This window comes from Stenella coeruleoalba (assembly GCF_951394435.1).
Source record: "Stenella coeruleoalba genome assembly, chromosome: 15".
Taxonomy (NCBI): domain Eukaryota; kingdom Metazoa; phylum Chordata; class Mammalia; order Artiodactyla; family Delphinidae; genus Stenella; species Stenella coeruleoalba.
In genome coordinates this window covers 37,740,180-37,767,256 of record NC_137161.1, presented here as the reverse complement: position 1 = coordinate 37,767,256, position 27,077 = coordinate 37,740,180, and the positions used below count along the sequence as shown (strand labels likewise).

The window sequence follows — 27,077 nt, the reverse complement described above, 5'->3', positions numbered from 1 at the left end:
CTTCCCTTCTATCTTTATGTGATTGTTATTATATATGTTGTAAACCCCAGAATACACTGTTTATTTTGCTTGAAACAGTCAATGATCTTTTTTTTTGGTCAATTATCATTTTAAAAAAACAAGAACATAGACAAAATAAATTGTATGTTTACCCACATATTTATTGTGTTTGGAATTCTTCATTTCTTCCTGTAGAATATTGAACTTCTGCTTCCATTTGGTCCTTTTGAACATTTCTTCCTTGAAAACAAACCTAAGGTTAGGCATGACAGAAAGCTAATGCAAATTGATGGCTGGGTGAAGAAACAGGGCCAGCAATGACAAGTAGGGATGTGCAACAGCCTTCTTGTGATTGTGAATACACATACTATACAAGTGATTTTTCAGCAAGAATTTTTAGGGCCTATTTTTATTGTAGGAGGGAAAACCCAAGGGTGTTGGATTAAGTCTCAAAAGGCATTGAAGATAGAAATAATCTTTTCTGAAAGTTAGAACTAGGATCAAAAAGTATAAGAGACTTAGAAGCTGATTTATACTCAAGATAAAAAAACCAAGATTATTCAACATGAAACAAAATGTGTTGAAAACCATTGATTCTCCAAGACAGGGCTACTCAGGCTGCAGGGGTGGGGGAGGGCATGGCACAGAAGTTAAAAGTGTAGACTATGGTGTCTCACTTCCTGAGTTTGACTCCTGCCTCACTACTTACTGGCCATGTAAACTTGAGAAAGTTAATTAACTTCTCTGGCCTTGTTTCCTTATCTGTAAAATGGGCATGGTGATAATAACGATCTCAGAAGGCTGTTGTGGAGGGAGCCTCTAAAAAGCACTTGGAACACTGCCTGGCACACATTCCCGTATTCAATAAACATTAGCCATTACAATTATTGTTACCAGGTGACTCTTCATGTTGTTTCTAAATCTAAGATTCTGTTTTGCCCTGAGTCTTCTCTTTTTTATTATGCTTGGGTTCAAAGCAAAAATAAGACAACTGCTTTTGTACCACACTTTCCTCTTTCACTCAATCTCAGTACTCACTTATGAAACTGTAATTTTTGCCTAAATTCCTAATTTGCAACACTGAAAGAACTATTTCTTTTACTGAAATAATCTACTAAGACAAGAACTATGGCACAAATATATCATATAACATTCCCAGATCAATGAAAAACAAAATACCATGGATAAAATCAGACAGACTCCTTGACATGTGCTCTTGAAAAGTGGTCAGCCATGAAAGAAATAAGACTTGGTCTCTAAGTGATCAGACAATGAGAAACAAGAGAACTAACTTATGCTGCTGACCTACACCACCCACTAATTACCCATAGGAGCTCTAAGGTTCTAAACCATCTTCATGATAGGATCCAGTAACCTCATTTTACAGGTGCCATAACTGATATTTGGAGAAGTTTAAGTCACTCATCCAACTTCACACAGATGTGTCTCCCACAGCCATAATCTTTCCACCATAGCAAATGCTACACCATGCTCATGGGCTGCAGGAGAGCAGGGACACTTAGAATACGTCAGGACCTGGAGAACTAGACAGAAGTTTGAATAGACTCAGTTAATGGAGAACAGAACACATGGAGGTCAGGAAAGCAGGCAGCCAAAAAAGGGAGTTGAGGAGAGAAATCAGGAAGAGTCCAGTCTTGGTGTGGCTTCCCCAAAAAATAGACAGTCAAGGACTGATTTTGACTGGTTGATTTGGGAAGTAGAGGAGCACCAATAAGAGAGTAGAGAAGCCAAGCAGGGAAGGAAGGCAGCCAATGAAGTTCGTCTTATAAGCAAATTACTACTGTGGACAACTGGAACTTAAACCCACTGGGGAACCGCTGAAGCCAGTATAGATCCACAAACCTCAGAGTTACCCCACCCAGAGGGTGAGGGAGATGGGGTGTTTATACAAGTTCACCCTATTTCTTCCTTCCATCAGTGGTTGATGACTGTTCCTGGTGGTGTTGATTCCATGGTACTCTAACCTGCCATGTGCATGAGCAGAATGGCCTTCGATGACAGGAGAATGTTCTCAAATGAAATAAAGGCAGTGCTGGCAGCTGAAAGTTAGGCCAGCACATGTTGAAATGGTAAAAGCCAAAGTCAGGAATTCAGCTTGATAAATATCAGAAATGATGGTAGGTTGATAAGGCTAAGAAACCAGAAATCATTGAATTGGCTTTATAGAAACTATACATATTTTCTAGATCAGCACCTTTATTTTTGTATTGAGGTCACCAAGAAAAGAAAATGGCCCTTGGATGACCAGTGCACTAACAGCAAATTATATTCTAATTTCATGCCCTTGAACTCCAATATTCTCACCTATTACACCATGTAGAGAATAGTGATGCACTTTATTCCAAAACAGGTCTGATAAAAGACCTGCAATAGCCTCTTTTAAAACACCAGGGAAGGCAAAAAATAAATTTGAGGAAATAGATGGGGTCTGGGTTTGCAAATTCATATAAGGAAGTAAGTGGCAAAGAGGAAAATAGAGAAATTAAAAAGTAACAGTAGGAACTCTTACATAGTGTTAATGGGAATCCAAGATGGTGCGGCCACTTTGGAAAACAATTTGGGTGTTTCGTAAAAAGGTTGGTTTGGGTTCCAATATTCTAATAGGGAGTTGGAATATTAAAACATACTCTTGGGGCTTCCCGGGTGGTGCAGTGGTTGAGGGTCCGCCTGCCGATGCAGGGGACACGGGTTCGTGCCCCGGTCCGGGGGGGGATCCCACATGCCGCGGGGCGGCTGAGTCCGTGGGCCATGGCCGCTGGGCCTGCGCGCCCGGAGCCTGTGCTCCGCGGCGGGAGAGGCCACGGCAGTGAGAGGCCCGCGTACCGCAAAACAAACAAACAAAACATACAATCCAGCAATTCCACTCCGTAAGTATTTTTTCAAGAGAAATGAAAATTTACATTCACACCAGAACCTATATGCCAATATACATAGTGGATTTTCATAACTACCAAAAACTGGAAACAAACTGCCAAATGTCCCTCAGTCACAGAATGGATAAACGAAGTGCCAAACATCTACAGTGGAATCCTGCTCAGAAACAAAAAGGAACGAACTAGGATATGCACAACATGGACGAGACTTACATGCATCAGGCTAACTAACAGAAGCCAGACTCAAAAGGCCACACAATATGATTCCATTTACATGACATTCTAGAAAAGACCGGATGTGTGGGAAAGGATGAACTACCAAGGGGTAGTTCACAAGAGAATTGTGCAGGTGATGGAAATATCCTGATTGTCTTGGTAGTTACATGACTATGTACCTTTGTCAAATTCATAGAATTATACACCAAAAAGAGAGAATTTTGCTGTATGCATTTTTTTAAGTGAACAAAAATTTTTAAAGGCAATGGTAGGTTCTGACAGCAGCAAGGAACCTCAAAGTTGAAAACCAAACGCATTGTACTGGGACTGAAAATTCCACCTTCTTGCGCTTCAGCCATTGGCAGCAGCATCTTGGGCCCTTAGTAACTGAGACGGTCCGTGATTAAAGCAAAAATATGTGCAGACTAACAGATTCTTTGAAGCTCCATGAGACTACACCTCCAACTTTATGACAGAGCCAAATCATGTGGATTGATTGCAGTCCAGTACCACAAAAATGACAATCATTCAATGAGATAAATAACAAACTGTTTAAAAGCAGAATATCAAATTTTTTAAAGGATGGAAACATAACATCCACCCTGGAGTCTAGGAGTCACATGCATGGTAAAACTGTCTTTGATTGTACAGGAAGCATTTGGAGCAGAGGAAAAAACATAGACATTGGAACTGGACAAAACGGTATGCACTCCCTGACTCGTCACATGATTATGGCAGATCAAATCTGCAGTCTCAATTTTTTACCCCTCCCTGAACCATGTTCCTTGATATATAACTTCATAGTTCTCCCCCTTGAACTGTGGCCATCAGGTACTTCTCTAGCCCTTAACTTTGGGCTTAGTGAGGAGACATGCTTTGGCCAACGGGATGTGGATGGAAGTGACGGCATGATAGTTCTGAGCACTCACCTAAAGAAGTCATGTGCTGTTGCCATCTCCTTGAAAAGAGCTTTCTTGTGTCCCTAGATGAATTCACATGACACAGGCCATTCCAGCTAATCTCCTGACCTATGAGCAAGAATAAATGAACCTTGTTTTAAGTCACTGAGTTTTGGGGGCAGTTTGTTATGCAGCATTACTATGTTAATAGCTAACCAAGACAATGATCTCAGGTGAGTTTATGTCCCATGTATCCATTTATTCATCCAAAACAAATATTTATTCAACACATACAATGTGCTAAGGACTATAGTAGGTGCTGAACACCCTGCTGAGCAACGAGCCTAATGGTCCCTTCTGACTGTAACCTAAAGCTCACTGCCATGTGGGTCCAAATGAGGTCATTAATGCACATATTCAGCCAGCTCTAAAACTCCCCCTGCTTACACAACAAGTTCAGTATAAGCTGATTCCTATCAAGTTCTAAATTTATTTAGGCTGTATGCTCGGCCATCTCTCATTCCACGCTCTACCGCCCTTTGCCCCCACTGCCTTCCACGCCTCTTACTAGGCTTTACCAAGCTATGCTTAATTGTGGGGGTCCAACAGCAGTGTAGGAACTAAAAAATGTAGTTGTTCTGAGCACTAGACACATGTGGCCCTTTAATCAAAATTCAGCTCCTCAGCACATTAGCCTCATTTCAAATGCTCAATAGTCCCATGTGGCCAGTGAATACTGTATTGGACAGAATATATATAAACATCTTTATCATCACAGAAAGTTCCACTGGACAGAGTCAACTAGAGTTCCAGTTTGCAAATATCGCCCTTTTCTTCCAATGGCTCATGCATGCTATCAGAATGTCATGTGCCAGCCTCAGTGCTAAACCCAGAAGCAACATCAATGCAGATACTATTGCAGACTCTGCCCCATCATGCTGTTTCCTTCTATTGGAAGGAATTCTCATTGAGATCTCAGAGTCCCTCCATGAAGCTTGGCTTCTGTCATAACCCTTCCCCCTGCCAAGTCCATTTCAATTCAAGGTATTTTCCTCCTACTGGAAATTTCTAGAATCTCATGAAAATCAGTCAATATAAACAGTAACCTAGAGAAAGAGATGGCACCCAACTTCTCCTGCCTGATGTATCCACACCTCAGATCCAGCTAGGCAGGACTACAATCACGTGGAACTGAAATGGAAATTATAATATTCAGGTGTTGAAGTGAGGAATAAATCCAGTAATATGTATAACATGTCCAGTGTAGGACTAGGAACATAGTAGATATCAAGAAATAATGCTTTTTAGCACAGGGAGATCAGCTCGGCGCTTTGTGACCACCTAGAGGGGTGGGATAGGGAGGGTGGGAAGGAGATGCAAGAGGGAGGGGATATGGGGATATATGTATACATATAGCTGATTCACTTTGTTATACAGCAGAAACTAACACAACATTGTAAAGCAATTATACTCCAATAAAGATGTTTAAAAAAATGAAAGAAAGAAAAAAATAATGCTTTTCCCTCTAGTCATCTCAATTGTATTGGAATTTGGCATAATTTCCTGATGCTAGCGACTGGCTGATTCCATTAAGGTTTCTAATTAATACCCACCCAGATAAGTTCACAGGTGACTGGAGATGTTAGCACAATCAAAACTCTCAGCTAGGACCCACAACTACCTCCCTTTAACTGCACCAAGATCTTAGCCTTTGCCACTGGAGGAGGAGAAGCAAGAAAGATTCCTCACTGGAAGATCCCAATTTCAACTGCGTGACCACTAAATGATTTCAGATGTCTCTGAAGGAATCCCCGCTCCTTCCCTTGGCTCCCTGGGAGCTGCTTTCAGGAACATAAAAATATGACCACGAAAAATAATCTCAACATCTCAACCACCTCTATACTGATCGTTCTTCTTTAACCTTTGGGGTTCTTAAAAAATATTTAAAATAGAAGGAGGCCTAATTGGGAAGAATAAGGTCTGCCCTGAAGGAAGAACAGTTAACCAAGAACAAAGCTACAGGAGGGTTTCTGTTGTGTTTTCTTCTAAGCTCACTGGAATTTTTGGTCTTGGACGGACAGATCAGCACAGCACATCGCTCCCAAGTTTCCAACCCCAAAATATTTTTCTTAATTTTAAATCTTTGAAGAAGAAATGCTAAATTTGTTTCATGATTTTTTACTACTGAATATGATGGAAAGAGAATGCTAGCTCCTGCCTCTTATTCGCCCCCCCAGAAGAAGTTGGGCCAATGGAAAAAGCTGAGATTTTGCTGTTTTTCTACCCATCTATTGAGATTTTCAAAGTATACCACTCAGAAAATATTCCCATTTGAAAAGAACTTTATCCCTGATACTTATGGCTTTGATGACTAGATTTGGGAAAAAAAAAAAAAAAAAAAAAACACTTATAATTCTAAAGTAAGTAAACCCTCAGTCCTTCCAAGATTCCAGAACCTAAATACCCCCAGACACTACTTCCTCCTAGAAGAACTGGAAGAATAAATTTGCATTTGCCATTCTCTGAAAAATGCTGATCACCAGGTCAAACTCATTTGAATAGGCCTTTCAAACTCCAACACATCTCACATTATTGTGCATCAAATTTTCCAGCCAACAGAATTAAACTCTTGTTTACTCCATTTTTTTCTAATTTTACATTTTCTACATTTTATTATGTACATGTGCCATGTTCCTTTTCTTTCTTTTCACTCCTTATACCTTGTCTTTCATTTGCTTCCCTCTTTCTGTGATACATAAGATCCCTTGGTCTTTCCTGTCTCAGTAAATAGCTAAACCATCTGTCCAAAGGCTCAGGTCATAAATACAGGATTCATCCTTGATTTCTCCTTTTCTCTCATGGCCAGCATCCAATCTGTCAACACGGTCTACTGAGTTTGCCTCCAAAACATTTTGTGAATCCATTACATCTCTTTGTGAATTTGTTTACATCTATTTCTTCTGTTCCACTACCTTGCTCCAACACAACATTATCTTTGCAATGACCTATTAATTGAGTTCTCTGCTTCCACTTTTGTTCTTCTACCATCCATTCTTCACAAAGCAGTTGGAATGATGTTTTAAATATATATATATATATATATATATATATATATATATATATATACACATTTATTTCACTCCCCTGTATAAACTCACCACTGGCTTCCCTTGAGACTTATACTGAAATCTAAATTTCTTAGAATACTTTACTGTGGCTCTGAAGAGTCTAGCCTGTGCCCACCTTCCAACCTCATCTTCTGGGCTCATTTCCGGTCATTGTCCCCTGGTGCTCTGCACTCCAGTACACTGGCTTCTCCTCTGCATATGCTGAATTTGCCAACTTTCTTCTTGCCTTGGCACATTTGCATTAGCTGTTCTCTCTGCCTGAGACAATCTTCTCCCACAACTCTGAACAACCAGCTCATTCTTGCCCTTCAAGTCGATGTCATTTCGGAGAGGATTTCCCTGACTACTTAGTCTAATGTAGCTCTCCAGTCATTTTGGATCCTAACCCCGCAACATACATTTTTTATAGTACTTATCACAAGCCAATATTTACCAGAGTTATTTCTTTGCTTATTGTCTGCTCCTCCACAGTAGAATGGCAGCCCCCGTAGAGCAGGGATCTTGTGTCTTATTACAACTGCAAACAGTAGGTGCTAAATGAAATATTTTTGAATGAAAAAGTGAATAACCCTCCAGAATATTTTCTTCTTCTAACCTGAAGGCTATTTGAGAATATATCCTTCATCTCAGCCAGAGAAACGAAGACACTCTCTTTAAACTAGATAGGAAAGAAAATGACGTTAACATTGATTTTGTGTGTTCTTTGTGCCTGGCACTGTGCTTAATCCTCTGAATTAATTATATCATTTAGTATTTATAATACCCCCTTTGAGTGGGCACAAGTATCTGCATTTTAAAAAGAAAAGCTGAGAGTGACCATCGTCAGAGCTTGCTACCCTGTTCAGATCCCATTTAGACCTGGCTGCTGTGAATAATGGCTGCTGATGCTGAGATGCCTTCTCTTGAGAATTGCCTTCTTGAGACATAACACTTCATGGGGAGACTGCACCCCTCCATGGAAGCCCCTAGACAAAAACTGACACAAGGGTACAAAGGGTGACCCTCTTGAGACCAATTCTCTGGTACAATTTACACTTCAGAGCTCTCCGTGGAATCAGGCTGAACCTAGATTCCAGTTAAGTTGGATTCTACATTCAGTATCTTCCCCTTCCCTTCCATGCTTCCCTCATTCTATTTCAGAGTTCTCCTGGGAGCGTGCTCCCTTAATAAATCATTTGCACAAAAATCTCCATCTGAGTCTCTGCCTCTAAGGAATTTGACCTAAGACACTTAGTGATAAAAAAATCATGTACTTAAGGTCAGAGAGTTAATAAGTGGTACAGTTAGAATCCACCCACAGGTCTGCAGGACCCCTGTGCCCTTACCACCATACTGCACTGACTCCTTCAGAAGTTCATCTTTGTACCTTCAGGGAAGACTACCATGGACCTTTCTGGTATGAGAATTTCTGAAATATGCCCAAAGGCAAAAAAATGTTTAAAAAACCCTGCAATAGGGGTGAGTGGCCCTTCTCTTCCTAAGATACATATCAGTGACAAGCATAAGGGGGAAAAAAGATGCATAGAGGAAAAGAGACTGGCTCTGTGCCTTTCTTAAGAATCCAACTGTCTATTCTGTGACCTTGAACACCTCCATCTCAGATTCCTCATCTGTAAAACGGATGGAAAATACCTATGGCGAAGAGTCATGTTATAACGTCCGGTAGGTAGTAGATGCTCAGTAACTGAAGCTAATATTCTCCAAAATCACAAGTGTTGTTACCCAACTCCAAGCGTTTCCTGAGATTCAAGTCCTAGAACTCCAAACATGTTCCCCACATCTCCTGTCTTCTTTTCATGGAGACTGGTTTTTGACACATATGATAAGTTGCTTTAATCAGTTAAGCAAAGGCTGGGGTGGGGGGTGCCAAGGAGCTGGGCGTTGAAGGGAAATCGCCTCTATAGCCTTAGTCTGAGGCATCTAGCTCTACGTAAGCATGCTAAAGGGAAATAATGCTGGTATTCACCGCTCCCAAATTATGCTATAAGAATTAAGATGATGACACATGGTTGCAGCAACATGGACGGACCTAGAGATTATCCATACTAAGTGAAGTCAGACAGAAAAGACAAACATCCTATGATATCACTTATATGTAGAATCTAAAAAAAAAAGAAATGATACAAATGAACTTATCTACAACACAGAAACAGATTCACAGACATTGAAAACAAACTTACGATTACCAAAGGGGAAAGAGCCAGGGAGGGATAAATGAGGATCTTGGGATTAACAGAAACACACTACTATATATAAAATAGATAAGCAACAAGGTCTTACTGAAACCATACTCAATATCTTATAATAGCCTATAATGGAAAAGAATCTGAAAAAGAATATATATATATATATATATATACACATACACACACACACACACACACACACATATATATACACATATATATGCATAAAACTGAATCCATTTGCTGTACACCACAAACTAACACAACACTGTAAAGCAACTATACTTCAATTAAAAAAAATGATACTTACATATGGTCCAACTGTACAGAAAGCTACAGATGTGCCTTCTTAGCATACCTCTTGCCCTTGGACATAAGAAAAGGAACGAGCATACCTCAAACTCATTAAATGCCTCTTAAATGTGTGGCTGACTCACTGAAAAGTCACCCTCGTTATCACAGTTAATATCCCCTGTGCCAAGTGCTTTATAATCATTATTCTGTTTAATCCTTACTACAGCCCTGCATTTTTTTTTTAAATACTCCTGGTCCTTTCTAGAGAAAATAGAGGCTAGAGCAGTGGACCTCAAATTTTGGCATGCAGCAGAATCACCTGCAGGGCTTTTTAAAATCTAGATTGCTGGGCCCCGTCCCCAGAGACTCTAATTCTGTAGGTTTGGAGGAATGGCCCAAGAATTTGCCATTGGACCACACTTTGAGAACCACCGGCTTAGAAGAATTACAAAATATTTCTAAGACTCCAACCCTTCAGAGTTTGTTTACATTCTAAAGCCTCTGCTGTTAATTATGGAAGGAAAATTCTTTCCTGGTCTTAACCTGGGATCAGTTGAACTTGGCTCCTACTGGGTCACAAGAGCCAACTGTCATCATACCCTCCCAATTTCATATTCACAGATGTCACATTGGTAGCTTGAAATCGGCTATGGTGGGGGAATTCACCCCATGGAAATTGGCAAACACTACAAACCAAGGTTTGTTTTTTCACCCAAGAAGCCAGTAATTAAACTCTTACCAGTACATCACTGGTCAAGATGATGCCTACAGATTCCTCTGCTGTCTCTCATTCCTCTCAGAAAGACTTCATCAGTAACCAAGGACCATGACTGTGGCTAAGACAGTGGCTCTATCCATATACAGGTTTCTAATACCACATTCTCAAGTAAGTCCATTTCTTTTCTTCAGTTTTCCTTTAAAAAGGAAAGTAACCAATTTTAATGTAAAATTTTTCCCCTGTAAATCAGGCGGGGCATAACCCAGCCCCACTGTCTCCACAGTGGGAGTGGCAAGCCTCTGTATGAAGTCATCTCATGCATCCTTTGCCTTCCTTTCTATTTCTAACAAATATTTTTGAGACCCTGCTCTCTGCCAGGCACTGGATTAGGCAAAGGGGAGAAGACAGTGGTGGGCTGTGGCTTTGTGAATCAAATAGTCTCATGTGGGCTTGAGGAAGAATAATTCCAAATTTTCAGAGAGAAGAGAATCTAAAAGAAACCTTTATCTGAGAATTCTGATTAGAGCTCAGAGTTTTAATGGGTAATACAGTCAAATACGTGGTACAAAATTCTAAAGGTACAAAAGGATATACAGTAAAATATACATCTCCCTCCCATTTTTGTCTTCCAAGCACCCAGGTCCCACCTTCTGAAAGAAAACGCTATTTTCATTTTGTGTGTGTGTATTCAAAGATATTTTATGCACATAAAAACAAATACATTTTTTTCTTTTTTAACACTGATAACTCACAACACAAAGTTTTCTGCACGCTGCATTTTTTTCATAACAATACATCTTGGATAGTATTCACAGCAATGAATAAAGATCTGCCTCATCCTCTTAAACTACTGCATAATACTGTGTATTATGGTGTACCATAATATATTTATCTAGTCCCCTATTGATAGGCATTCAGAATTGTTTCCAACCTTTTGCAGTTACAGATAGTGCCACAATGAATAACTTTGTGCGTTCAACAATTCACTCCTGGGTGGGTATTTCCGTAGGATAAATTTCAAGAAGTAGAGTTCAAGGTCAAAGGACATTTGCCATTTTAGTAGCTAGTACCAAATTGTCTCCCAAACTGTACCAATTTATGCGGTCACTAATGATTTATGAGAGTTCCATATTCTTCACGTCTTTTCAACTAACTATTAAACATTAAGGCGTTTGCTAATCTGGGAAGCGAAAATTACCTTATCATAGTTTTAATATGCATCTTTATTATTACGGATGAGGTTGTGTGGCTATTTATGTATGCAGGATAAATTTGATTAATTTGCTTCTTAGAGAACTATCTGATCATATCTTTAGTTCATCTTTCTATGGGTTTCTGGCCTATCCTTATTGATATGTAAGCACTCTTTATATATTATAGAAATGTCCCCTTTATCTGATATAAATTGCAATTTTTTTCCAAATGGTTATTATAAATCAAGAAAAACCAGTTACCACAGGAACTTTCTTAGCCAGAAACTACCTCCTATACTTAAATATGTTTGAAATGAGTGTCCAGAAGCCACAGATAATATTAAAAGTATCTGTCTCCATTCTAACAATAGTTCTCTAAAATCGTGGCTAAACGCAAAAGCTCTGACCAGAGCACTTGACAGTAACATGTAGAATCTCACTTCTGAACTAATAAGGAAAAGAATCTCAGAATGCTAGACCATGAAAAGCGATAGAGAGGGACCGGCTTTGGCCCACTGTCTCAGGAGTGTCAGAATGGATTGCTCGGATGGTCTTGAGAAACTTTCTCACTTGTTTATTTTCAAATGTCTTCAAGAGCCCATGAGGAAATCCTAGATAAGAGCAGACAGGGCTAGAGATGGCGACTCCACTAGCCAGGGGGGCTCCTGGGGGTCTTTACAATCACTGCCTGCCCCCATCCCCCAACCCTGTCGTCCTAAAGATATCTGCAAACTGGAAAAGCAGATGGCATGAATTATCTCCACACATGTCCCTGGATGTCTGGGCTTAGTTTTGATGGCAGCTTTATGATTCAACAAATATGTCTCTCCCAAATAAGCAAGTCCCTGCTTCGGCCCAGGTTTGCCAGCCTGAGCTAATGCCAGTGCTGTCTGGACTGCCCCTCCCCGCAAGCTAAGGTTTTCTTAAGCACTGTTTTCAGGAGATGGGGGTTGCTCTTGTTTTATTTCTGATAATCAAGCTTTACAAAGATTTCTGGCTAAGAAAACACCACATAAGCCTCTAAATCCTAAGGAGGCTCAGTAGCAATTTTAAGGGGAGAAGATAAAGCTCTCAACGGGCGCAGATGTCCTGCGGCTCAGATCTTCAGCACAGTGTGAAATCCACAATTCAGGGGGCTAAGAAATGGAACACTCCAGTCTCTTTGGAAAGTGGCCATGAGACATCTTCTGGAAAAACTGGCCACCAAGCCCCTAGCTGCTATGGAGAACATCTAAAAGCGTACTCATTGATCTACAATTTCATGGTTCTCCTTACACCCTGCCACAAAGAAACAGCCTCAACAATGCAGATGGAAATGAATGATAGGCTGAGCTTATGAAGTGCAACAGCCAAGATGTAACTTAAGAGGAGCTTGGCACCCCAAAGGCAAGCGTAACTCTCAATTTCATGAAGACATGGTTGTGTTTCCTGCTTCTTTTTCTTCTCCCATGGTTCCTCCCACAAGGCTTAGCACACAGTAGGTGTTCAATGGGCCCTCCCATAAAATTCCCAAGATGGTTCCAGGAAAATTTTCCTTTTTCCTGTGCTCCCAACCATGTCCTACACATTCCTTGAGTCCCATCACAGTTAGCTTATCTTCCAAGAAGCCTTCCTGGCTGTTTCGTTCAGTCCTCATTGATCTCTCTGTGTGCTCTTCCCACTTTTTGGACCACTTTATGTAAGTTCACTTTGTGTAAGAACTGACTTCTTTATTCACGTGTGGATCTTGACATCACAGCTACATAAGAAGCTCCTTGAGTAAAAGAATATTTATATTCCTATGTTCCTGGCAGCAGGTAGAAAATAACTTGTTGCTTTCTCTGTTCCAGTATTCTCATGCTGTTCCATCTTCCTGACACCTGCCTTTCCCTCATCTTTATCTCTCAAACCTCAGCTTAGCAATGTCTTCCATTAGGAGACCCTGTATTTATCTCTATGACTCTACAATGATTACTGCAACGGTGACTGGACTATCTCTGTATCAGTGAGTGATTTCTTCCCACAAATACTCCCTAAAATTCAGTAACTTCAAACATGAGTTCATGGGCTGTGCCCAGTTATGCATGCTTATGCATCTGTGGTCAGCTGTGTGGGCACTAGCTGGTCCAGGATGGTCTTAACTGGGCTGACTTGGCTCTGGTCCATGTGTGTATGGTCTCCATCCTCCAGAAGGCTAGCTTCAGCTTGTTCACAAAGCAGTCACACCAGGATCTGAGAGAGAGAGAAAGGGGGTGGGGATGGACAAGGCCACCTGAGGTCTAGGCTGAGAACTGGCACAAGGTTACTTTTGCCACATTCTATTGGTCACATCAAGTCACAAGGCTAGCCCAGATTTAAGAGTGAGAAGAAGGACTCCTCTTGCTAAGAGCTGCTGCAAAGTCACATGATAAAGGGGTGTGATACAGAGAGAGGTGAAGAAGTGGGGCTATATTTACATTCAATCTTCAATGGTCTCTCCCACCTGACTATGAACTTGACCAGTACAATGTTCTGTTCACTGTTATTTTTCCAGCCCCCAGGACAAGACTGGCACAGAGCAGTTTTATTTTTTAGATGACTATATGAATTAATTAATAGTGAAAAAGGTTAGCTGAAAGTAAAGAAAAGGAGGAATGAAAACTCTCGTGATTGAGCATCTATGAATAGCTCAGTGTTTTATTTAATCCTCCTAATTTATTTCATGGGTTCCAGAAGCAGAGTCTCAGGACTATTGTGTCATTGGTATTGTCTTCTTTTAATTCTGGCTTTTGGTATGCCAGGCACTACTCTATGTGTTTTTTAGGAATCAGTCAATAAATTGTTACACAAATGCTATGAAGTAGATACTGTTTTTGCCACTATGTCCCAATTTTATAGATGAGGAAACTAAGGCACAGAGAGAGTAAGCAAGTACCACAACTTCACAGCTCAAAAAAGCACGAACCCATCCAGTCTGGCTCCAGAGTCAACTTTCTCAGTCACTACATTACTCTGTATCTCAAGACATGTGGTTCATACCATTGTTCCCCATCTTAGCTACTAGACAAGTTCCCTACTTCACTAGAGTTTACCAATACAGTGGCCCCATGAGACTAGATTTAAATGAATTAATTTTTTTTTTTTTTTTTTTTTTTTTTTTTTTTTGCGGTACGCGGGCCTCTCACTGCTGTGGCCTCTCCCGTTGCGGAGCACAGGCTCCAGATGTGCAGGCTCAGCGGCCATGGCTCACGGGCCCAGCCGCTCCGTGGTATGTGGGATCCTCCCAGACCAGGGCACGAACCCGTGTCCCCTGCATCGGCAGGCGGACTCTCAACCACTGCACCACCAGGGAAGCCCAAATTAAAATTTAATCGAAATAAACGTTTAGTCCCTCAGTCACACTAGTCACATTTCATGGGCTCAGTAGTCCCAGGTGACTAATGTCTACTGACCAGGACAATGCAGGTATCACCTCCATCATCACAGAAAGTTCTATTGGACAGCACTGCTCGAGATTATTCCATGCTCAGAGAATTTCCCTGAGGTCACAAGGAGAAATAAACTTGAAGAAGATGCAATTAAGATCAAGACAGGATGTGCTGTCATATGGCCCTTTACCAGCTATGTGGGAAATTGGCATCTTGAGTCCTGGGGGCCTTGAAAGTAAATATGAGCATGAGGGGCTGTGGAAACACCACAGGTTGTTTCTCTAGTGAATATCACTTGGGTTTGCTAGTTTGTTAAAATTTAGAATTCACGCAAGTGCAAAAAATAAGCAGTTTTCCTGAACCTACACAATTTGATGTCTTAATAGTCCTCCACCCTTATTCCCAATTTTCTCAAATGTAAACCTATATACACCCAAGGTAGAAAGGTACACATTTTCTGAATAGGGCAAAGCGCTACACGGGGTGGGGGGTGTGGGGGGGTTGTCGGCAGAACACAGAGAAGGCCAGTGAGAAAACTTCTCTAGGTGAGGAGTGGAAATAGCTAGAGGGCAAGATTGGAGGGAACTTTCAGAACACCTAACAAGCATAACTACAGACCTGGCCAACCCCTCTTGCTTCTTTAAATTTCACTTTAAATTTGATATTTTAAATAATTCCAAACAGCTGAGGAAATTTCAACTGTGCTCTATAAATACTGCTGTTTTTTCTTCACTCATCTGTTTTATACCCCTTTATTTAAATCTTATGGTCTGCTTTGCAAATTTGATTAGGGTTTTCCTGAACGCCTACTTGGCACTGAAACTTGATAACAACAGTTGAAACTCAGAAGGTTGCTTTACTTTGAGCCTCTATTTACAACTTCCCACCAACATTTTGAGAGTAAGTGCCACCTAGCCAATAGATGACTTTTTTCTGCCTCCAGGCATTTCCTAAACTATTGAGGAATTACAGTGAGTGCTCTTGAGGCCATCCTCGAAGAGGATCCTTTCTGTGCCTCAAAAATCAGTCCTTCATGTTTTGAAAAAATAAAGAAAAATCAGTACAAAGGACATGCCATAGTATAGGGATTGACTTCAGTGTTACCCTCCTTAAAGTCTGCTAATAAAAAGTGCCCTATTTTTCATGGCTTGCAAAACATGATGAGTTTGCAAAAAATAAACCTCAACCTACTAATGGTGGATAGTTTAATAATCTCACGTATTCCTTTACTGCAATTCAGCCCCTTGCCTTTCCACTTTCTCTTAGGAGATAATTAGACCTGAACTCAGATGGCAAGAATGTAAAATCTCTTTAGAAAAAAGAATGGAATCTGTGGAGGAAGATGCACTACTAATGTGAAGATACTGCTCAAATGCACTTGAGCAGGTTTAGAAAGTTTTTGTGGTTAGATTTCCCACCTTTCCCACCAGGATGGTCATTTAATGCCTGTCATATTTTCACTAAATACTATAAGCCCTGTACACCCAGGCACATCTGCAATCTCAGCTTTATCAGAAAAGCTTGAGAGGAATATGATCAGTGGCAAAGATTAAGGGGGCTTTGCAAACAGAGGAAGGCATGTTCCATGTTAATTGCTAATCGGTTTCAGCCAATATGGCACCGTGACAAGGCAGCAGGCCTTATCTAACAAGAAGGGGATAGTCCTGCTTTTCTGGGGTACAATATGTCTAAACAGAAGAATCACCCAACAACCCCAGGTGACTAATTTCTCTATAAATATATTATTGACGTAATAGAGGCCTTTTTAATGGGATTATAACTACCCAGACAGCTGCTCTGCTAGTCGAGGAGAACATGGTTGACAAAAAGACTTAAAGGAAAGAATAGAGGAAAATAGCAAATCTCCAGCCAGGCACACTTAAATGACCTCATTGCTTCAAAATAATAGGATCACATCGCAGATATGAAAGGAAAAGCCAGTACGCTTAAAGCAATCGCTTTTTCCATGCTCTTCACCGTTTCTCTCGCACTGCTCAACTGAGAAGCCCCCACTTCCCTTGTGCCAGAGGCAGGCCTTCCAAAGCAAAGGCCACATTGTCTGTTACAGTGTTCTTTAAAGGAATTATGTTTGGATTTAAAAGTGCTCTAAAATGGATATGTTTTTTGCCTACACAGCCAGGCTAACTTTTATAATTTATATGAAATTCTTTCCAAATTTTACTCAAAAAAAGCAATTCTCCCAGATGCCCAGTCTTCAGGGGGGGAAAAAAAAAAGCATATAAAGAACTAATCAAGGAAAAGAAAAATTGTCTTAAAAATTACTTCCACAATTAAACCTCACTTGGATTTAAAAATAAGAGCGTTAAATAAAATGGTAGTATCTCTTTATTGCTGCCCATTAAGAGAAAACAATGAAAAATAAATGTGATATTCTATACATTCTCTTAAGGTTCATAGAAAGAGTACAGTCGCTCCCCATTATCCACAGGGATATGCTCCAAGACCCACAGTGGATGCTTGAAACCATGGATAGTACCATACCCTACATATGCTATGTTTTTTCCTATATATACATTCCTATGATAAAGTTTAATTTCTAAATTAGGCACATTAAGAGATTAACAACAAAAATAATAAAAATAAAACAATTATAACAATCTAATGTAATAACAGTTGTGTGAATGTTGTCTCTTTCTCAGAATACCTTATTATACTGTAGTCACCTTTCTTGTCATGATGTGAGATGACAAAATGCCTCCATGATGAGATAAAGAGGGGTGAATGACGTAGGCATTGTGACCTAGCATTAGGCTACTACTGACCTACTGACAACATGTCAGAAGAAGGATCATCTGCTTCCGGTGATTCTGGATCATAGAGCCATACTGCAGGTGGCTGGATACCAGGAGCAGACTATGTCCATGGCTGGGGATCCCAGGCAGGGCCAAGCCAGATGGAGCGAGATTTCATCATGATTCTCGGAACTGAGGACAATTTAAAACTTATGAATTGTTTATATCTGGAATTTTCTATTTAATATTTCAGACTGCTACTGACCGTGGGTGTTAGTGAGACCAAGGAAAGTGAAACCACAAATAAGGGAGGACTACTGTAACCTTAGATGAGTCTTGAGAAAACACAGAGCCAAATTCATGACTTACAGTTCTTTAGAGTTATTCACTGTGTCTAGTGACTTAAACATATAAGGCACTTAAACATTCATTCATTGGGTAATTAGAAATTCAATGGAGAATGAAAGAACATTCCTGCCCTTAGGTTCTAGTTTGGACATTGGGACCCCATGCAACAAAGTCTGAGATGGGGATCCTTGAGCATGTGGTTTATAAGGGAGGACCCTCAGGTGAAACCTGTAAGACAGTGACAGACGCAGCACAGGGCAGAGGAAGGAGCTCCAGAAGGATGTGGTTTCAACTGATCCCATAGAGAACTCTGGATGAGAGAAGCATCACCCCACCAAACCACCAATCCTCTCTTTATTCCTCCAAAGTTATTTAAAGTAGTAATGTAATCAAACCTTAAAATGTCAAAGGCTATGGGCTTCCCTGGTGGCGCAGTGGTTGAGAGTCCGCCTGCCAATGCAGGGGACACAGGTTCGTGCCCCGGTCCGGGAAGATCCCACATGCCGTGGAGCGGCTGGGCCCGTGAGCCGTGGCCGCTGAGCCTGTGCATCCGGAGCCTGCGCCCCGCAATGGGAGAGGCCACGACAATGAGAGGCCCACGTACTGCAAAAAAAAAAAAAAAAAAAAAATCTCCAAGGCTTAACAAAATAGCAGTTTTGGCCCATATAATTTGGTTAATGCAGGTTTTCCTGATCACGTAGCTCTTCTTCAAGCCCTGATCCAGCGACTTAGGCTCCTATCTTGTTACTTCACCAGAGTCTTCAAACAGACGGCTTCCATGGTGGAAAGAAAAGAGATGGAAACCCCACAGAGGACATCCCCCGGGAGATTTTCAGGGCCTGGAAGGAGCACACGTTGCTCCCACCCACATCCTGCTGACCAGAACTCAGTCAACAGCCTAACTAAATTGCAAGGGAGGCTGGGAAATGTACTTCAGTTATGGGCCGGGAAGAAGCACATTTGGGGAACATCTAGGCAGTCTCTACCACTGCTCTCTGACTCTGTGCTCCAAGAAGGCCACAAGAACAGACATGCCAGTGCCAACACAATAGAGGAGACTTTGAGCTTTTATGATCGCTCACCTGCACCATGAAAGGGAATCCATTGCTCACAGGCCTCTCCACTGGCCCAGCAGTTAGGGAGAGGGCAGAAGAATAGGAATGGGGAGGAGGAAGGGCCTGGTGTGTCTGCACAGAGCTGGTCCTCTAATTCCCATTTCTTGCAGCTGAAACAATACACCTTCCAGCCCTTTGGACAATTAGCTAGTGTGGGGCAGTAGTACCTACACTGGGCTAAGCACATGAGCCATGGGGGCCTGACTTTGATGAGTCCCAAGCCTTTGCATAAGCCTTGGTGACTCACATGTCCACTCTATGCCTCAGTTTCCTCATCTGCTGAATGGGACAAAGATACAGTGATGTCTAGTCTACACCTCACACTGGAATTCTCTAGAGGGCAAGTAAGAAAACAAAGTCTCGGAGAATTTAAGAGCTATAGCCAAAGTCCCAATAACTGATTAATGACTTAAGTAATTCTAACTCATATTTTTCAACTCCTACGTTGGGATCCTTCACTGTACTGCAATACCTCTCATATCAAATGTGAAAGCTTATGGATAAGTATAAATAATGGCCTAAATGTCAGGTAAAATCATTCCTATTGCACACATTTGGGTTACCACTTTTCAGAAGGACATTTGGGATCTACAAAGGAAAATTCCCCAATCAGCCTACAAATCTAATTGTATCGTCAGGCACTACCAGCTCCCAGAACATCATGATAAAGCCATTAGCTTATTCACCAGAGAATGCTGGTTTCCTATCAAGAAAAGAAACACCTCTTCCAAAGCAATGTTTATAAGCTGAAGCAACCATATGACAAGAAGAAGGACCATAATAAAAGCAGAATGAACTGGAAATCTTGCATGGAAGCCCTGAGATAGGTTGCCCCAGTGGTTCTCAGTCTACATACCCATCAGCATCACATGGGGAACTTTTTTAAAATGCTGATGCCTGAGCCCCACTCCAGGTGAAGCAAACCAAAATCTTTAGGGTGGGGTCCAGGCATCCATGCTTTTTATAGTTTCCTAAGCAATTCTACTATGCAGCCAAATTTGAGAGCCACTGGTTCTCGCCTTTGTATCTTCATAATGCCTTACTGGAGAGTGAGGGCCCCTTGAAAGGACATGCAGGGAGGCACATAAGAAGTCTGAGGCGGAAGAAGAGCAGCTGATAATGATGAGAAAAGCCTCCATGTGCTTCCTCCTGCCATGGCCCACCTGCTGGAGTCATTCCTGAAGTCCTCCGTGGCAAGCCTAGAAACTGTTTCCGAGCAGCCATCACCAACCTAAGGAGGTTCTTCAGACGAGTAACTGGTGCTCAAGGATATCGCTGATGACAGTGACTGGGAGACAAGTTCACAAGGTAAGATAAGAATAACCCCCACTAAGTGAGGGCTTACTATCTCCTAAGCACTGGGCAAAGGGCTTCACTTGCATTACTTCATTTAACCCTCATGATAACTCTGTGAAGTATGTATTGTGACACCCATTTTACAGGAGGGAAAACTGAGGCTGAAAACAATGAAATAACCTGCCTCAGCCACCCAACTAATAAGTGCTAGAGCCTGGTTTCAAATCTTCACTACCCACTTTCAAAGTCCTTGCAGTTAATCAAAAATGACAGCCAGATGTAGGGGTCCACACAGGTTCTTGACCCCAATCACCCTTCAGAGTTGGAATCCTATAAAGGACTGCCAGGAAAAAGTTTAAGACTTGTTTTAGATAAAACTTCCTGGGATTGTAAAGGCCAAATACATCAAATATCCATAACATCAGAAAATTGAAAGTAAAACTGTAACAGGGTCCTTAAAAAGCTAATTGTAGCCATTCTTCTGGTCCACTCATACCTGAAGCTATCAGCCCTTTTAAAAGTCTATGTAGGGCTTCCCTGGTGGCACAGTGGTTGAGAGTCCGCCTGTCAATGCAGGCGACATGGGTTCGTGCCCCGGTCCGGGAAGATCCCACATGCCGCGGAGCGGCTGGGCCCGTGAGCCATGGCCGCTGAGCCTGCGCATCCGGAGCCTGTGCTCCGCAACGGGAGAGGCCACAACAGTGAGAGGCCCACGTACCGCAAAAAAAAAAAAAGTCTATGTAACATATGGAGGAAGAACATAGTAGGAATTTTGTTTTCTTTCTTTTTTTTTTTCCAATAAGACAGTGGAAATAATAGGCCCAGAGCCGACCTTGGCAAAAAAGACATACATAGCTTCTGGCTCAGGGAATTAAAGCTGCATAGAAGAAGGCAGGACATTCTAGGTCCAAGAGGCATTTTTCTTTTTTATTAAAAAAAAAAAAAAAGACTCAAAATATTGGGTTCTTTCTATGGAGAAAAGGGAAAGTCCCATGTGTTTGAAGGAGAGCTGACTTGATCTACACTCATCTGTGGAGACCTTTATTATTCAGGGATCTCAGGGACTAAGTGGTTTAAACTCTAACAAACCAAACTAACTACATGAATATGTATTTTAATTAACTATATATGAGCCAACCTCGTGTAGCAGACAGGTTGCAAAAATGGCCTCAATGCTTTGCCTCTCCCTAAATCTCTGCTCTTGGCTGCATAATAGTGCAATGCCTACCTCTAATCCCTGGACTCAGCCACGTAGCTTGTTCTGATCAATTAAACATCAGCAGAGGTGATGTGAGAAGCTTGAAATGTGCGTGCATGGTTTCCACTTAGTCTCTTGCTCCTCTGTTTCACAGGCAAGCACACCCTGGCTAGACAGACTTGTGGGGCAGACCCCACTAGTCCCAGTCAAGATCTCAGACATGTGAGGGAGTCCAGCCAAGACCAGCAAAGCTAGCTAGCCAAATGGAAACTGATAACAGGCACAGGAGGAAGTCCTACCAAGCTCAGCTCAGAGCAGCAGGACCCCCAGCCAAACCACAGATGTGGGAACAAAAGTGTTTGCTGTCATATGCATCTCGGGCTTTGTGACTACTTGTTATGCTGCACTGTTGTGGCAATAGATAACGGATACAACAAGTAACAAAAACTATATTTGGTGACAATTTCTAGATACTCTACAAATATTACTGCCATTATAAATTTTCAATAAAAGGTATGCCCCTTCACACATGCACACACAATTTCCCTCAGGCCTGATTCTCTCCCACCTCTTGAGTTATGTTAAGAATCAAAAACTTTCCTTTGTGTCTTCTGGCTACTCAGCTATCACTCAAAGCCACACCTACCTGAAGGTAGTACAGGCAATATTCCAGGGGCTACAGTTACCTTGAGCTTTAATTTATATCCCTTTTTTCTCCATGCAACTGGAAACTGAGCTTTTTCATAGTACCAGAGACACTCAATAAATATTACTTGAATGAATAAATAAATACATGAATAAAGTAAAAAGGTAAGATTCACCTTAAATGGGAGTAAACTCAAAGTATCTATTGGTTTCTTTTGGTTGCAAGTGACAGAAACCCCAAGTGAGACTGGCTTCAGCAAAAACAGGTATTTAACTGGCTAACGTAACTGAAACATTCCATGGGTGGCTGAATCCAAGAATTCAAACAATGCCACCCCATCAGGACCTGGTTTCTCCTTGGATCTTGGCCCTGCTTTCCACTGTCTGTTTCTTTCTCGAGTTCTGAGTGGTACAGTCTTACATCCTTCCAGCGGAAAAGAGAAGGAAATCACTCTCTAACAGTCCCAGAAAAGCCATGACTGGGTCTCCTTGACTCTAACTGTATCACATACCCACCCTGAGCCAATCACTTTGGTAGGGGAAATGCAATGTCCTATTCAGTCAGGCCTGGAGAACACAGGAGGTGGGAGAAGGGAATGGGGGGGTAACTCTGATGAAAGAAAGTGAGGGTGTGGGGTCAGAAAGAAAAACTCAGGATTAGGGTAAATGGACGCTGCCTCTACTCAGATGCCAAGTCAACAGACTAAATTTTAAAAAAGCGTATATGAAGTTACAACACACACTGTATCTGACCCCGTGCCTTACCTACAGTCTCTCTACCTTTTCACTATAGCACTGCTGCAGCAACCACGTGCACGTGACAGAAGCTGACATCACACCCCAACTGCATTGCATACCTCTCACTTTCTGTCCTGGGGCTTTCTCCACCACAGCCCGAGGGATGCCAGCAGGAATCCAACCATCCATTCTGATACAAGTGCAAGCCTGAAGTGTGAGGGAATTAACAACCCATGAGGCATTCTTGACAATGAGGGATGGAAAACAGTGGATAAATGATCTCTTCTTCTCAGAAGACAATCCTACATGGCTTCTGGTGGGTCTGGACTGAGCCCCAGTTGTCCACAGCAAAAACCAGCTCAATAATATGCCATGATACTGGCTTTCTCCCTCCTTTTGGCACTCTCCCCAGTCTCCCATTCCCGCTCCCTGGGATCATTTCCCAAAATAACCTATCTGCACACAAATCCTTGCCTCAGGCTCTGCTTTTCAGTAGACTCTAGGCTAATGCATGTACATACACACACGGACAGACAGACACGCACACACACACACACACACACACACCCTCAACCATCTGCAGGAGGCTAAGAAAACACAACAAACTATGCCTTTCACTCTTCCTTGAGCTTCACATCCCTTTATCCCATCTACATATTTTTCTGCCCATCTTCAGATGGACCTCAATAGCTACACTACATGGCTCTATAAGAAAAGAAAACCTACTTGAAAATTCCCCCTACCCCCAAAATTCTCTACATCCTGAGAAGGGTTCTCTCTCTAATCAAGCACAAAGTATCAGGGCTATTAAACAGGAAACAGCAATGGAAGAAGACGACCAGGAAATGGGAAGAAAAGATGATGTGTGACTTGGGCCTTCAAAGGCAAATAGGATTTCCATATGCAAAGAAGTGATGTGAGGACCTCCTGGTTGACACCCAGAATGTGGAAGCCACGCTGAGAAGCATGTCTGTCTCCCTGAAAAGCAGAGGTAATGTCAGCTCAAGACATCACCACTGCGCTTCTGGAATACCTAGAGTTGCCACAAATAAGTAGAAATGGTATCTAACCCACAAAGCAAAGCAAACATTACTTTTCCAAAAATTGCAGTACAAAGATCAAGATAAATTTAACATCTATAACACATATAACACAGATCAATATTTTTTAAAGCACAAAGATTCCACAGCTATGTGAGCAAAGGATGAAAACAGATGATTTACTTGAGAAGAGTCAGAGTTGGGTAACAAAGGGGGAACTAGACAACTGTGTTAGTCAAAGATATGCAAATTAAACAAGATGCCATTTTTCTATGAAAATAACCATAACCAAGGGCCTTCTCTGGTGGCACAGTGGTTAGGAATCCACCTGCCAATGCAGGGGACATGGGTTCAAGCCCTGGTCCAGGAAGATCCCACATGCCACGGAGCAGCTAAGCCCATGCACCACAACTACTGAGCCCACGCACCACAGCTACTGAAACCCACACACCTAGAGCCTGTGCTCCGCAACAAGAGAAGCCACTGCAATGAGAAGCCCACGCACCACAACGAAGAGTAGCCCCCACTTGCCTCAACTAGAGAAAGCCCACGCACAGCAACGAAGACCCAACGCAGTCAAAAATAAATAAATGAATGAATGAATAAATAAATTTTTTTAAAAAGAAAATAACCATAACCAAGAGTGGTAGCCTATATGTCACTAGTGAGACTGTAAATTGAATGCTGTTTTGGAAAGCCATTGACAATATTATCAAGAGCCTGAAATCCTTTTATCACCTCTGATCACAAAATTTCATCTTTGGGAATCTATAGTAAGAAAATAATCCTGGACACAGAAAAAAAAACCCTGAATTTATGATTTTCACACCCATTTGCAGCATTATAATAGCAAAAAATAATAGGGAACATTATCTTCATAAAAGAATGCTAAAGCAAATTACAGCCTGTTAATTCTCTATATTATGTAACAATTTAACTGATATTTATCAAAGGTTTACAATATTATACTTAACATCATATGAAATAAAAAATCAGAAAACAAAATTATACATGTAACGTAATCAAATTATGTAGAAAGAATAGCAATGCATGCATAAAATTTGAAGAAATAAACACTAAAATGTTAACAGGCATTTTCTTTGAATAATGGTACCACACTTTTCTATATTTTAAAATGTTCTACAATTATATACCTAATGGGAAAATGTAACTTTTATTATTTATTTCAAAAAACAGATTATTGGTTAAAAATTATATCTATATGGTGAAGACGAAAACCACATAAAAATATACCTACCTGCAGACAAGTACTAGGAAAAACACAGAAATACGAACAGTTGTTGCACTTAGATCCGAGGACCAGAGCAGTTTTTATTTCCACTATGATTCTCATAACAACACTGTTTGCAAACCCCATACACATTTGAAGTGCATGCAAAACAATGTTTGCGTTGTTTCTGCCCCCCATACACATATGAAGAGACAATGCTGAGGTTGACTTGAAGATGGCTGGCCCCTCTGTTCCACAGGGATGGGCGGAAATAGATGCCAAGGCAAGAATCAAGTCATGGCCCTGGGAATCATGGGGAGTAAATGCTCACGAATGTAAAATCCAGCAGGTCTTCCCCCAACTCTGAATTAAGGATGGTTCAGGGCATTAGGAGCTTCATCCCTGATCACGCTCCAAAAATTTTAATGCATGGGCTTCTTGACTATCAGAACCTATTACATTGACAGATCCCTGAAGAAGCAAAACTGAGGGAGAAAAGTCCCAGTGCATATAAACACATTCATGTGTATAAACATTCGTGGTCTCAAATAATGGGGTCAAATGCATTTGACCACAGCAAGGACATGACCATCTTAGAAAGTACCCAGCTTCCTACCTTTGGACCCAGCTGAATAGTAGTAGCTACTTTCAATTTCTGGATAACAAACAAAGTTCAAGCACTAGACTCCAACGTGAAGGGCTTGAGGGAAAGGAGCTTGGGCTAAGCCAAACTGCCATTCCATTTACCGAAAGCTTCAAAATATTACCAACTCTGTTTGAAATGCGTCAGCGACGGTTCATTTTTTTCCTTTTATCAAAACACATTTAGACTGTGGTGAATGACAGCATAAATCTTAAATAGAAAAGATACAGGAAAAAAAGACCACCCGGGTAGAACATAACTGTAAATGTGTCCATAAAACTATATTTGAATTCTGATCTATACACAGAAATGCATTTAACCTTCCCAGCAAGACGCTTTCACCAACTTCCAAAGAAAGTGTTACCAATTAAGCTAAAGAAACTTTAAGAGTCAATTTTAATTACACCGAGAGATGCTCCAATCACTTCCCAGCTCCAGTTGAAGTTTTTACTAGAGATGGCTGGAACCAATTTACGTGCTTTTATGTTGCGTCTAGACTTTAATAAGCGGTTTAAGCACGAAGCAAGCTGAAGCCAGCATCAAGCAGGCTGCAGTGTACACAGCACACAGAAATACAATAGCCCTCAGGTCCCCTCCCAGGCCCTGCTTGCTGCTATCAGAGAATCTCTCTCACCATGTGGTTTCAAAAGCAACAGGATCCAGGCTTTGTGATAAGATTCACAACCCTTTTCTTTAACCTAGTTCAAGTTTTTCTCTGCCACCTCAATCCCAAAGGCCTCCTAAGATCATTCACTCTAGCCTTTCTCTTGTTTTTAAGAATAACTGGGGGAAATGGAGGTAAGTGACTTGGAAACAGGTGCGCCTGAAAGGACAGAGCATCTGGAGGTGGGAGTCCAGGTGCTGTTACCTACCAGCGAGTGAACTTCAGGAAGTCACGTGGCCTCTCTGAGCCTCCATTTCCACATCTGTAAAATGGGAACGCTACATCGAAGGTTTTGTGTAGATGAAACACAGTACTCTCCGCAGTTGGCTGAAGCAAGGATTCCTGTACCGGTGATCTATTTAAGGAAGTGCTGTCAAGAGAAATGGGGAGGGGGTCACTGGGCAGAAAAGGGGAAGAAGCTGAGCAAGGTTGAAATGTCCCACAAATTCCCAGCCTCTGCCGGGTCCCATGGAGCTCTAGAGCATACTTATA

General features: G+C 41.5%; 1 long non-coding RNA gene across 1 annotated transcript; it reads right to left on the bottom strand.

Annotated features, from left to right (window-relative positions):
- LOC307198560 lies at window positions 1–26,934 on the bottom strand. Its single transcript, XR_013831644.1, has 3 exons — window positions 26,794–26,934; window positions 4,040–4,138; window positions 1–240 (listed from the first exon to the last, which is right to left on the bottom strand). It is a non-coding gene; the product is annotated as an uncharacterized lncRNA (long non-coding RNA).
- Between the last annotated feature and the right edge of the window lie 143 nt (window positions 26,935–27,077).